A 13,108-nucleotide genomic window follows, 5' to 3' on the forward strand; every position below is an offset into this window, starting at 1 on the left:
CCCCTGCCATCTCCCTGCATCTCCTCCCCACCTTCTCCCAGTACATCTAAACGCCCAGACGTACCTACCCAACAGTCTCCCAGTATACACATTTCATTCACGCATGTACCTGCACCCAAGGCAAATCCACGTACAAACCTCTCACCCATGCCCACTCCCTCCACTCCCAAATGTCCTTACCTTGACCTCCCTTGTGTCCTCAAAATCGTTTCCTCTGAGAATTTGCTATGTTCCCTACCACTTCCCCAGTCCCTGTCCCCCCAGTGCTCTGCTGCCCTTCTGAGTCACCTGCCTTCCACCTCTCAGACCACCACTGTCCGTCACCCTTCACCACCTGCCACTTCCTCCCCTTTCACGTCCACTGCTTCTCCTGCCAAACCCAAGCCCATGCCTGCTCCCTCCACTTCCAAGGCCAAGCCTTCTCCCTCCGGTTCCAAGGCCAAGCCCAGTCCCTCTGGTTCCAAGGCCAATGCCAAAAAAAACCTGGCTGAAACACCCTCTCCAAGCCCAGACCAAAGGATTCCCCCGTCCAAGCTCAAAGCCCCTCACCCCACCCCTGAGGTGCCTGCATACCCGATTAATACCCCTGCCCTGTGGAGACCTGCACTTTGCAGTCAGGAGTCACGCTGAGGGGTCACCTTGGCCCAGGGTACTCAGGGCACTGTGGAAATTTTGGACTGGCCCTTGAGCCTTTTGGGTTCATAGTTTTATTCAATATTTTAACATTTATATTATATGAGTGCCACAACACTGTTAGTGTCGATGGTACCTACCTAGTCCTGGCTTTCCTTCCACATAAATGTGTGGTGGATGTGGATATTATCGTCTATGCCTGTGTGTTTGTGTGATGGTATGGGTGTTTGTTTGCACGTGGGCATGGCTGCCCGTGTCATGTGTGTGTGTTGTGTGTGTGTACTAACATCGTTCCCTTCAGTGTATGCGAGGCTGGTGTACTTACAGCTGGTATCTTGGTCACCATCGCTGGTCCGGGAGTTGCATGGCCAGGTAGAGCATTGGGAGGAGTTGCAATTCGCATGCCATGGTGCCTGCAGATGTCCCTGTGTTCCTGAAGGTGGGTATTCCCTTTTATATTGTTCGTTTCTGCCAGGCTTTTGGTGGCAATGGATCCGCCCCGGAAATCCTGGCGGTGTGCAACCTCGTAAAGTGGTCGTGGGATACTACCTGACCTCCGGCCTGGTGATGGCTGCAGCCAGCCGTACTGACCCTCCGCTGTGGTGGGCCAAATGGTAACTTGGCTGTGTTCTGCAGGTGCCTTCCCGGTACTTATGATATGGTGGTCTTCAGCGCTGGGCCTGTGGCGGTGCGACCCCCAACTCTTCCACGGCGGTCAGCTGACCACCATAATTGTAATGAGCCTCTCAGTATGGAGATGTATTAGAAGGATAATGTGCAGAATTAACAAGTAGGCTTTAAAAGAAAATAGGTGCTTTTAAATGCAAAGAAATGAGGTACACATTCATTTTTACACTTACTAGGCCTTAAATGCTAAAGTAGTATTTACTGACAAGCTGACCTGGTTCAAGAATGTAAAATGTTATGATTTCTGACCTTCCCATAGACATATTTTTCATAATGCACAATAGTTGAATTAAAAAGTTCTTGTGTAAGTCTGCAAATGTTTCAACTTAGACATAGAACATTGTAGAGTAATTAATGGGCAATCTATCTGTTGGAAAGTCACATTTTTGCCCTGTTCACCCCAGTTTTTGTTGCTGACTGGTGCTGATGGTAACTGACACTGACTGTGCCCTGGGCTCTGTTAACCAGACCCAGGCCAATGCTATGTTAAAATGCACACATGTGGTAGCGTGCCAATTGGCATGACAGACCCTGTTAGTCCTTAGTATATAATAGGGCATGGGGATTAGATACCCAGAAAATTTTCCACACTTGCATGTGTGCACTGCTCTGTGCTTTCTGTCCTTTTAAATGTAGACCTGCCTAGCAGCCTGTCTTTAAAAGGTAAATTGTCACCATTTGCATGACAGCCCCTATATATACCTAGTATATAATAGGGCAAGGGGGTACCAACTACCTATAAGATCCTAGGAAATAAATGGTCATGGAAGTAGAGGCCCAACAGAATTGCTACCCTTTGCATGTGGCCACTTCTGGGGTGTTTCTGTCATTTTTAAATGTAGTCTGATTCTGCAGACTGCTTTTAAATGGAAATAGTGTCACAATTCAACTTTGGTTCTATGGGCACTTTGAAAGTGATAGTCTGCCTTTTTTTCACGTATTAGTTATCAGAAGTTGTCCCAGGGGTGGGGGGGTCATGTCACTATAAGCAGGATCCCTTTGAAATATGTTTTCTAAACCATGGTGAGGGGAAAAAACTACTCATTTAATTCCCCCCCCCCCATTGTAGATAATGGGCTCCACAGACTAACATTGCAATTTTATATTTTATTGTACATATAGGAGGGAAAAGCATAGACAAGTCATTCAATGACTTAAAAGATTCGATTTGATAAATCCAGAAATTTGTCATTGGTGAATTTATCATAACTTGTACAGAAAAGATGTTCCAAGGCTTTTCTTTCTGTAAGCCAAAATCCAACCTTCTGAAGATCCCATCTGATTGGTAAGTGCTAACATGATTAACAGAGCTGCTTGAATAAGTGATAAGTGGTTGTTCGGGGAGAAGCTATCTGGTGAAAGGCAGCTCTGGGGCTAAACAGGAATGCCAGAGCGGGTGCAGGGGTAATAAAACATACAGCCTCAAAGGAGAGCAGGACAGGCAGGTAATGCCAGATCACCCAACCCATACCTTCAGGACCTCTCAGCCAGATACCAGGCTTAAGGAATTAATTTGCAGATGTTAGGAGGAGGAGAGCTATTGAAATTAGTCACACTGGGTGTTGGTTTAGTCAGCTCTGACTGCTCTGCTGAAATTTCAGCAATCATGAATTTTTGAAGAATGGTGCTTTCTGGGACAGGAATGTGCCCCAATTTGGAGGAAGTGGTCATGCATCTTGGTGTCATTCTGCATTCTATTGGTCTGTGGTGCCCCCCCTTCCTAATGCCCAGCACCTGGGAAAAAATATGTGAGAGGTATATAGCCTCTCAGATCTGCTGCCTGAAACTACAAGTGGAAGAAGGAATGCCCTGCTGGAATCTGGATCTGCACCCTTGGCCTGCACTTCTGAGTGAACTGTGCCTGCTGTACAATCTGGTACAACAGCCCTGGGGATGGGGCCTTGCTTCAAAAAGGACTCAGGAGTAAACTCCCTGCAGCTACAGGTTAACAAAGCTTTACCTGTATCATCTCCAGTAAGAGTCCCTAGCTTGGAGTGCATCCAGTGGACTCTTGAGGATTTTGCCAGGTGCATTGCAGGAACTGTGGTCCAACTTTCCAAGGACCATCTAGGAGATTATAGACCCTTGGATTGGTGTTTTGGACCCTTTGAACCTGCAGGGAGGACTTCAGGAAACACCCCCCGAAGTTTGGAAAAGTTTGGTAAAGTTAGCGCTTTGGGTTTCTAAGCACTAGAAAATGTTTATTCTTTAAAAAATAAAACATATTGCTAGTTTCCTACATTGGATTTCAGCCATTTTGTTGTCTATTTACTCATAAAAACACAACCAATTTTTATACCTTGGTGTGAAAATTTGATTGTGTGTTGTGTCTCATTTATTTACTGTATTGGTGTTTTTGAATGCTTTTCAATCGTGTCCCCTAAATAAGGCCTGCCTGCTCAGTTACAGCTACAAAGGGTTGAGCAAGGGGTTAATTTACTGAGACCTTTAATGAACCTATATTTGGTTAGTGGCCTTATTGACAGGGGTAGGTTCATACTTACCACTACTAATAACCCACTTTCTAATACTATCTTTTAGTGAGGTAATGTAGAAGCCTATACTTTAAAAAGCAATTTCTTAAAGGCAAATGGATATTGAGAATGAGTAGAAGCCTATGCAATGTATTAGCTAAAAATGTTTCACTCAACTTTGATGTTTGTGGACTACTGTATTCATGATGAGAAAATGAAGGAGTTATTGTGTTCCCAGGAGGGCATTGAAAACTGATTTACTAACTGAAGAAAGAAGAAGCAATATGGTGCAAAAGCTTAGATAACACTCTCTAGAATAATTCACGTTCCTAGAGTAGGTTGCCTCTTCTCTTTCCACCATATGCTCCCAGACCCTTTCCACATTGCCACATGCTGCCCATGGTGAGGATTTACTGAGATTGTGAACCTCTCTTTATGAGAAGTTCTGCTTTGATTGATTAGTGAATTAGAGCTCATATTTGACACTGAAGCTTTCTGTTTTCGATCTCTCTGATTGGAGTTCTTTATGGGTTCTGACTTACATCATTGTCCTTTTCCCTTAACCATCCTCATCCTTAGAACATTGATTATTTCCTTTATGGAACAAGCTTTATGCAATGATCAAGAATTATTGTTTGCTTATTTTTGATCATTGACAAAAACTAATGACTGGTATTGATGAATTTAAATACTGACTCAATAAAGATGAGCTACTAAAATATTTGATTAATAAGGCTTCTAAACTCATGTCAACTCTCATTTGTGACTGAATCTAATAATATAAACTGTGAAGATAATTTAATTGATGAAACATATAGGTCACCCTTAAGGTAGGCCCTAGTAAGCTCCAAGGGCGGGGTGTGTTGTATTTAAAAAGTTCAACATGTACTTTTCAGTTCACTATGTCCAGATAGTGAAAAACCCTTAAATTCATTTTTCACTATTGGAAGGCCTATCTTTCCCGTAGAATCGCTTTGGGATTATCAGTGTTTGGAGAAATATCGAGATACAGAAGTATTGAGTTTTTAATATCATTACACAGAAATATTGTGTGCAAAAATCTCGACAGAAATATCGATGTTTTAAGGTAAGAAATATTGAAATATAGTTTTTTTTATTTTTTAAGGTATTTTAATTGTCTTTATTTTATATTGTTTGAGTAATAGTTGTTAATGTTTTTGAATATAATTTGTAAACTTAAGTTACTTATATATTAATTTTAATTGTAGAATAGTAATTTATAATGTCATAGCAGATTGTGAGGTTTGTAGGAATACAGGGTGGGAAGTTAATTATGTGTAACAAATGCATATATTTTTTAAAATAATATTAATTATTCATTTTTCCATTAAGATGTAAATTGTGTAAATACTATTTTTTTAAAGTTGCATTTTAGGTGCGGGTTGTTGGGTTTGTAGGGGTTTAGGGTGGAAAGTTATTTAAATAATACATTATTATTTATTCATACATTATTATTTAATTAATTGTTAATTGTGTAATTTTAATGATTTTTTATTTACGTTTAGTGTGGGTTGCTAGATACGTACGATTACACTGTATCTATCATCCAGAAGCATCTGCGATTATTGAAAGCTCTAATGGGACCATAAAGTCCTGGTTGGCAAAGGTTTGTGCATCAAATTCACTGAAATGGTCTGATGGTCTACCTTTGGTATTGATGAGTCTTCGAAGTACACCTGACAGGAAGACAGAATTATCGCTGCATGAAATCCTCATGGGACATGTAATGAGATTGCCTGTAGTACCTGTGAGTGCCCTTGTAAACACTGCAGATCGCAGATGACATGATACTCGATTACTGCTAGGGATTGGCTGATGTGGTGCTTTCTGTTTCTCAACAGGTTGATACTCTCACTGCAAATCCAAAACAGGAGCAGTGCCATGACATCACCGCTGGCGATTGGGTGTTGGTCAAAAACCATGTAAGGAAGTCCTGTCTGAAGCTAAAGTGAAAAGGCCTCTACCAGTTGATTTTAATAAGAAATACTGTTGTTAAGCGTGCTGGAGTTCCAAAGCGGATGCATGCATCCCAAATCCAGAGAACACGGAATCCATATGAAGAAAGATTGCTGTACAACTGCAAGGAACAGTGCCATAGGAGGCACAACAGCAGGCTACAGAAAGGGGTGAAGAACCACAGACAGTCGTACCAATCCTGACTCCTTTGATCCCACAAACGGCATTAACATTTCTAGTGAAAGAAAAGAAGGACAAGAGATGAACCTGAGGAGACAGTTGAGACATCACCAGAACAAGTGGAAGTTCCAGGTGAAGGGACAAGTACTGGATCAAGAAGAATTCCTTGTAATTCTGAATGGCAACAAAGCTATGGCTGGAAGAAACTGAGATCAAGTGGGTCAGTTGAAAGCATACTGCCAACAATTGCTGAGGAGACAGATTCAAGTGGCATACGTGACTCAGAAGAAGGAAATCAATAGGCACCAAGGAGACCAAAAAGAGTAAGATTACCTTGTCGGAGGTATTCTGCACCTGAATAAACTTACTACGTGAACCAAGTCCTAACTGTCCCAATATAGGATTTGCTTGACTTGAGCACAGAACTGTTGGAATCCCCATGATGTCACACTGAAAACAATACTTGGGAAAGTTGCTGGAAAAAAAAATCTGGAAGAACTAAAAGTTGTTTGAAAAACTGTATTACTTTATTGACTGGAATAGAGACTGAAAAATAAAGACTGATAAGTTGCTAAATAAAAAAAAGCTAAACTTCCCCCTAGGCCTAAGGCTGGAGTAGAAGAGTAGGAACAACATTTTAGAAGAAGACTGAGTAAGGTTAGGGATCACTTTATGAAGATTGCTATAAAGAACTAACTGCACTAAAGGAAAACAAGAAACATTGAAAGGCTGCTTGACAAATACATTTGACGACACATGATTGACATTTTATTTGCTACACTTTCTGTTTGAAAAAGATCTGACTTTAGAAAAGCTTGTGTTTTTTCGACCAGAGATAGATGCAAGAATATTATGGGTATTACATTTTCAGTAGCTGTATTAGAAGCTATATCATTGTTATTAGTGTTACACTTAAAGCCAGAGAAATAACATTTGCATGTACTAACATGACACCTGTGTAGGAGGCTGGCCTGGTTTGTAGTGGGTACCTTGGGTACTTCCACCTTATACCAGGACCAGTTATCCCTTATTAGTGAAGTAGTAGTGTTCTAGCAGCTTAGGCTGATAGAGGTAGCTATAGCAGAGCAGCTTAGGCTGAACTAAGCTTGCAAGCAGGTCGCTTCCTCCTCACCAATGCTCCAGTCAGTGCTGCCATTGTTTTGGGCTTGTTTGGGCTTGTGTGGGCTTGTCTGGGTTGGTTTGGGCTTCTTTGGGCTTCTTGGCTTCTCCTCTCTCAGAAGGCCCCACCGCCCTCCCTCCTCCTCTCAGCTCTTCCCGCTCCTGGTTCCTGCTGCCCCCGCACTCCCATTGGAGGTTTCCCTCCCTCCTCCCAGCTGCCACTCCTTCCCATCTCCCCTCTTATGCCGGCCACAGCGTGGACGCGCCACTGGCACACCAAAGGCAAGCCCGTCTGCGCCCATCCGCGCCAACACCGCGCCCAGTGCCAGACCCCCTGGCCAACACACCTCCTGCGCCACCGAACACCTTTACACTGCCAACGAACTCCACGCCCTTAATCCAGGATGCTACTCCATCTGCTTCCAGTCCACACCGATGCGCACCAAAGGACCCTTCTCCTGCAAAGCCTTTAATTTCACCTGCAACTTAACCTCCAAACTCCAAATCAAAACAGACAACCGCCTAAGATGCATCCTACACCGGCTCCGTCCACAAACATGCAATTGAACTCTGGGACCTCCTAACCACATTCTCGCCCGACGTCGCATTCCTCTCCGAAACCTGGATGAATTCGACCTCAGAACCAGACGTAGCCATAGCCATACCTGAAAACTACAAGATCACCAGAAGAGACCAAATCAACAGACCAGGAGGAGGAATCGCCATAGTCCACAAAAACACCATAAGAGTCTCCACCAACTCCAACAACACCATCAACACTGGTCTACAGACCCCCTGGACCCAGACCGCAGTTCTGCGACGACATCACCGACGCCATCAGTTCCCAAGCCCTCACCTCAACAGACTACATCCTCCTCTGTGACCTAAACTTCCACCTAGAAAATAACGATATCAACACCACCAACCTAATCGACAACCTCGCCAACTTCAGCCTCAAGCAACTCGTCACTACACCCACCCACTCCACAGGCCACACACTCGACCCCATCTTCTCAGCCAGCAACCACGTCTCTTTCAGCCACACCACCGAACTCAGCTGGACAGACCACCGCTGCATCCACTTCTCCTACCAGAAACCAGTCACTCACCACCACCGCACACAACCCCCCGATGCAACTGGAGCAAAATATCAATGGATCAACTGATCTCCACTCTCGCCCGGGCTCCACCCCCGGGAACCCGGACCCCAACACAACCACCACCAACCTGCATCGCTGGATAGAAGATTGCACCAACACCCTCGCACCGCTCAAAAAAAAAAAAAAACACCTCCCACAGAATCAAGGCCAGCTGGTTCACCCCAGAACTACAGGAATCCAAACGGCTATGCCGCAGAATGGAAAAAACCTGGCACCTTGACCCTACCAACTCCAACCACATCGCTTTCAAGGATGCCTTACGCAAACATCACCAACTGATCCGCACCACCAAAAGGACCCACTTCAAAAACCTCATCTACGCCAATGCTCACAACAGTAAAGAGCTCTTTGGCATCGTCAATGAGCTCTCCACCACCAGGACCAGCTCCAACGAACCCCCGTCATCACAGGAGTTCTGCAACTCACCTGCAACCCACTTCCTTCGAAAGATAGAAGAAATCCACAATAGCTTCAAACACCAGACCCACCAGCTGACTACAAACACCCAAGAACCCAATGCTCCAAGCAACACCCACCTCCCCCACACCTGGACCCCCATCAACATAGAGGACACCGCCACCACCATGGCCTCCATTCACTCCGGATCACCATCGGACCCCTGCCCACACCATATCTTCAATAAGGCAAACATCATCATCGCCCCCCACCTCTGCAAAACCATCAACAGCTCCTTCGAGTCAGCCACCTTCCCAGAAAGATGGAAGCACGCAGAAATCAACGCCCTGCTGAAGAAACCAAAGGAAGACCCAGACGACCCCAAGAACTACCGGCCGATCTCCCTCCTCCCCTTCCCAGCCAAGGTCATCGAAAAAATAAACAGCCACTATCCCGGTTCCTGGAAAACAGCAAGGTACTCGACACCTCTCAATCCGGATTCCGCAGAAACCACAGCACCAAGACTGTACTCATTGCTGCCACAGACGACATTAGGACCATGCTTGACGAAGGAGAAACAGCAGCACTCATCCTCCTGGACCTCTCCGCAGCTTTTGATACGGTATGTCATCACACTCTCCACACATGCCTCCACAATGCTGGAATCCGCGACAAGGCACTCGACTGGATCTCGTCGTTTTTCTCAGGCAGAACCCAGAGAGTCCGCCTCCCACTGTTCCTGTCAGAAGCCTCCAGAATCATCTGTGGGGTTCACCAAGGATCTTCGCTCAGCCCTGCGCTCTTCAACGTTTACATGGCCCCCCTTGCCAATATCGCACAAACCCACCACATCAACATAGTTTCCTACGCAGACGACACTCAGCTCATCCTCTCCCTCACGAAAGACCCTACAACTGCAAAGAACAACGTCCACAACGGACTTCACGCCATCGCCAGCTGGATGGAATCAAGCCACCTCAAGTTAAACACAGACAAGACAGAAATCCTCATCTTTGGCACCAACCCCTCAACTTGGAATGACTCATGGTGGCCCACCTCCCTAGGAACCGCGCCCTCACCCAACACCCACGCATGTAACCTAGGCTTCATCTTGGACTCCACACTTAGCATGACTCAGCAGGTCAATGCCAGCTCCTCTTCCTGCCACAACACTCTCCGCATGCTCTGCAAAACCTTCAAGTGGATTCTCGTCGAAATCAGGAAAACTGTCACCCACGCCCTGGTCAGCAGCTGATTGGACTACGGAAACGCCCTATATGCAGGAATAACAACCAAACTCCTAACAAGGCTGCAAAGAATCCAGAAGGCATCCGCCCGCCTCATTCTGGACATCCAACACAGCGACCACATTTCCCCCCACCTCAGAGACCTTCACTGGCTACTAGTATCAAAGAGGATCCCCTTCAAACTCCTCATCCACGCACACAAGGCCCTCCACAACACAGGCCCAGCCTACCTCAACGACAGACTCACCTTCCACACCCGCACCCACAATCTTCGCTCCGCCAGCCTCGCCCTCGCCTCCAACCCCCACATCCGCCGCACCACCGCTGGAGGAAGATCCTTCTCTCACCTAGCCGCCAAGACCTAGAACTCTCTACCGCTCCACCTTCAACAGACCCAAGACCTCTTGACATTCAGGAAACGCTTCAAGACATGGCTCTACGACCAGTAGCTCCCCCCCAGCGCCTTGAGACCCTAACGGGTGATTAGTGCACTCTATAAATCCTTGATTGATTGATTGATTGATTGATTGATTGAACTAGGAGGCATGCAAAGCTCATGCATTACCACTTATAGTTACACAGTACTGATACACAAATAAAGACAATACTCAGTGTTACCAAAAATAAAGGTATTTATTTGGGTGACACAGTACCAAAAATATCTTAGAGACAATACTCCTTCTGGAGGTAAGTATTATACACAATATGTACACTAGACACCAAAATTAGACAAGTAAATAGTCATAGAACAATGCAAACAGTAGGAAATCCTATCAAATGCAATGGGAGAAAACAGGTTTGGGGCAACACAAACCATATACTAAAAAAGTGGAATGTGAATCACAAATTCCCCCATAGACAAGTGTAGTGTGTGCAGAGTCGCTGGGAGAGTAAGAATACAGTAAAGGTAAGTAAACTACACCACCCCAGAGCCCAGAAAAGCAGGAGTAAAGTACTGCAAGTTTCCTTAGGACACACTACACCTCGTTTTTGGATTTTGCAGCAGTCAACCAAGTCTGCAAAGAACAACTGCTGGATTATTGGATCTGAAGACTTGCAAAGGAAGGGGACCAAGTCCAGAAGTCAAAAGAAGTTGCAGGAAAGACAGGAGCCCCGCAACCCAGAAGAGGGTGCAAAAGAAGAGCCCCTGGTTAGTTAAAGACTGCAGGAATGCACCCTAGGAAGATGCCGGTGGGTTACTGCATGATGCAAAAGATTTACACTGCGTGAAGATCGTTGTAGATGTGATTTTGTTTCAGAAGTCACCAACAACCCTTGGCTACGACAAAAGTGAGTTTGACATCAAAATGCATTGGATGGATCCAGGAGGGACCTGGGGGCCTCAACTCTGTGTGAGGAGGAAGGGGTGCTTTCAGTACTTTATAGTGACCTCAGGATGCCAGCCAGTACCCCCAGGAGTCGCAGGATCCGGGTTCAAAGGAGGTGCAAAATGTGGTTGATGCAGCACAACAAAAGAAGGTCCCACGCCGCTGGAGAACAACTCAGAAATTTGAGCGTCACAGGATGGAGTGCTAACGACCTGGGCCAGGCTGTGCATGAAGGAATTTTGTAAAGAGTGCACAGAGGCCTCAGGAGACAAAGAAGACACAGTACACAGGGGTACTGTCGTTCTTGGTGAGGGCAAGGTCTTACCTCCTCTAAATTGCATCAGCAGAACCTCAGGACAGTCTATGTTGATGATATCTATGTTCTGTGCCCTTCGGAGCATGCTCGTCATTTTGAGAGGAGTCCCAGGGTACCGGTCGTCGTCTTGGAAGGTGCCTGCTTGGAGCAGGGGAGTGACTCTGTCACTTCACGAGAGATTTCTGTGGTCCTTCTGGTGCAGGATGAAGACAGTGAGTTCCCAGAGCATGCACACTGTAAAAACTGTTGCAGTTGCTGACTTGGAGCTGAGGTTGGTGAAGAAAAGTGGCTCTTGTAGACACTTTGTTGCAGTTACAGCATTTCTTGGAGCAAGCTGTGGTTGATCCGAGGTCAGAAGAGTCTGAAGTTGTTGCAGAGGATCCTGTAGGAAACTTGCAAGCAGAATCTGAAGAGAACCCACAGGAGAGACCCTAAGTAGCGCTGAGAGGGGGATTGGCTACCTTATCAGGTATGGACCTGGAGGCGTCTCTGACGTCACCTTCTGGCACTGACCACTCAGAGGACTCCAGAGTGCCCCGACACCTTGCAAAGCAAGATGGCTGAAGTCTGGGTCACACTGGAGGAGCTCTGGGTACCACCCCTGGGGTCGCGATGGACAGGGGAGCGGTCACTCCACTTTCCTTTGTCCAGTTTCCCGGGAGAGCAGCGGTGAAGGGGTCCCTGAACTGGTGTAGACTGGTTTGTGCAAGGAGGGCACCATCTGTGCCCTTCAAAGCATTTCCAGAGGCTGGGGGAGGCTACCTCTCCCCAGCCTGTAACATCTATTTCCAAAGGGAGAGGGTTGAACAACCTGCTCTCAGAGGAAATGCTTTGTTCTGCCTTCCTGGGACTGGGCTGCCCAGACCTCAGGAGGGCAGAACCCTGTCTGTGAGGTGGCAGTAGCTATAGCTGCAGTGCAAGCCTCAGAGAGCTGGTTTGGCGGTACTGGGGTTCCATGGTGGAGTCCCCAGGATGCATGGAATTGGCTCCCCAATACCAGATTTGGAAGGGGGGGACAATTCCATGATCTTAGACATGTTACATGGCCATATTCGGAGTTACCATTGTGAAGCTACATATAGGTATTGACTTATATGTAGTGCACGTGTGCAATGGTGTCCCCGCACTCACAAAGTCTGGGGAAATGGCCCTGAACTATGTGGGGGCACCTTTGCTAGTGCAAGGGTGCCCTCACACTTAGTAACATTGCACCTAAACTTCAGCAAGTGAAGGTTAGACATATAGGTGACTTATAAGTTACTTAAGTGCAGTGAAAATGGCTGTGAAATAACATGTGTGTTATTTCACGCAGGCTGCAATGGCAGGTCTGTTCACGGGTTTTTCTGAGCTCCCTATGGGTGGCAAAAGAAATGCTGCTGCCCATATGGATCTCCTGGAACCCCAATGCCCTGGGTATCTAGGTACCATATACTAGGGACTTATAAGGGGGTCCAGTATGCCAATGGAAATTGGTAAATGTAGTCACTGGCCTACAGTGACACATTTAAAAGCAGAGAGAGCATAGGCACTGAGGTTCTGGTTAGCAGAGCCTCAGTGACACAGTTAGGCACTACACAGGCATACACATTAG

This window comes from Pleurodeles waltl, chromosome 5 (assembly GCF_031143425.1).
Source record: "Pleurodeles waltl isolate 20211129_DDA chromosome 5, aPleWal1.hap1.20221129, whole genome shotgun sequence".
Classification (NCBI taxonomy): domain Eukaryota; kingdom Metazoa; phylum Chordata; class Amphibia; order Caudata; family Salamandridae; genus Pleurodeles; species Pleurodeles waltl.